We start from the raw sequence: 1,601 nt of genomic DNA on the forward strand, positions 1-1,601 counted from the left end.
CGACTGCGTCTTCGCGTGGCTCCCCCGGGGTGGGGCCTCTGCAGGCCGGAGCCGCTCCCCAACACCAACTCCAGGGACCCTACTCCGGATGCCTTACCTGCTCCCCCTCCGCTTCCTACTTTCCGGGCCGCCCCTGGCCCGCACGTCCTCGGGGCCACCGGGAGCAGGTACCGCCACCGAGAAGGGAACGAGCGACGATGGCTCTGACGACAGAGCCAGATGAGACTCAGTGTTGGCCGGTCACGTGGGGCTGTTGTCATCGCCAACAGCTCCGCCCCCGTCCCACGCCCCCTCCTGCAGGCTGGAGTCTGGCGGGGCTTTCGGGCAAGCCCCTATCCTCATCTGGAGTCTCTTTCAGTATCTCCAGCCTGGCCGGCCTTTCCACTCTCCTGTCTTTGTGTATTCTTGGGCCTTCCTCTGCCTCACCAAGAAGGAAACTGTCTTCTCAGGGAGCTCTTGGCCATTCCCACTTCCGTGGGACTTGCCTCTCCTTGTCCTGGGCTCCCAGGATTTTCTCCACCTCTCCCAATCAGGACGCGGGCGCAGAATTTAAAGGGGTGCAAATTTCCTCAGCAGTCAAGAAAAAGAACATCTTAATGCAACATCTTAAAAAACAAAATTATTGCAAGAAAATTTATGATGAGCAAGATGCCAAAAATTTAAATAAAGAGAGCATCTGTCCCGCCCACCTCAACGGAAAACTGTGGTCCTTGTTACCAATGCTCCCCCTTTTCTCTACACCAGAACGTTTGGCGGGAACAGGAAATGAGTCAAGGACAGTGGATTTTTTCTAATTCTTCTTAATAACTTTCTGTTCTTTTACTTTTTTTTCCCTTTTTTTATTATATTATGTTCTAGGGTAAATGTGCACAACGTGGAGGTTTGTCACATATGAATACATGTGCCATGTTGGTGTGCTGCGCCCATTAACTCGTCATTTACATTAGGGATATCTCCTAATGCTATCACCCCCTTCCCCCACCCCACAATAGGCTCTGGTGTGTGATGGTCCCCTTCCTGTGTCCAAGTAATCTCATTGTTCAGTTTCCACCTATGAGTGAGAACATGCGGTGTTTGGTTTTCTGTTCTTGTGATAGTTTGCTCAGAATGATGGTTTCCAGTTGCATCCATGTCCCTACAAAGGACATGAACTCATCCTTTTTTATGGCAGCATAGTATTCCATGGTGTGTATGTGCCATATTTTCTTAATCCAGTCTGTCATTGATGGACATTTGGGTTGATTCCAAGTCTTTGCTATTATAAATAGTGCCGCAATAAAAATAGGCATTCATGTGTCTTTATAGCAGCATGATTTATAATCCTTTGGGTATATACCCAGTAATGGGATGGCTGGGTCATGGTATTTCTAGTTCTAGATCCTTGAGGAATCGCCACACTGTTTTCCACAGTGTTTGAAATAGTTTACAGTCCCACCAACAGTGTAAAAGTGTTCCTATTTCTCCACATCCTCTCCAGCACCTGTTGTTTCCTGACTTTCTAATGATTGCCATTCTAACTGGTGTGAAATGGTATCTCATTGTGGTTTTGATTTGCATTTCTCTGATGGCCAGTGATGATGGGCATTTTTTCGTGTGTCTGT

At 48.1% G+C, this 1,601-nt stretch overlaps 2 protein-coding genes across 3 annotated transcripts in view; one reads left to right on the forward strand and one right to left on the reverse strand.

The window, feature by feature from the left end:
- BEX4 (brain expressed, X-linked 4) overlaps positions 1 to 238 on the reverse strand; it is a 12,623-nt gene extending 12,385 nt beyond the window's left edge. Inside the window, exon 1 of one of the 2 annotated variants that reach the window (XM_011967700.1) lies at positions 98 to 238. The gene's annotated coding sequence lies outside the window, so the exon portion shown is untranslated. The remainder of the gene's footprint in view (positions 1 to 97) is intronic. The other variant, XM_011967699.1, reaches the window with a different exon arrangement.
- LOC105530266 (protein BEX1) overlaps positions 1 to 1,601 on the forward strand; it is a 270,313-nt gene that overhangs the window by 99,017 nt on the left and 169,695 nt on the right. The gene's annotated exons all lie outside the window — the stretch shown is intronic.

This window comes from Mandrillus leucophaeus, unplaced genomic scaffold (genome assembly GCF_000951045.1).
Source record: "Mandrillus leucophaeus isolate KB7577 unplaced genomic scaffold, Mleu.le_1.0 Scaffold809, whole genome shotgun sequence".
NCBI classification, from domain to species: domain Eukaryota; kingdom Metazoa; phylum Chordata; class Mammalia; order Primates; family Cercopithecidae; genus Mandrillus; species Mandrillus leucophaeus.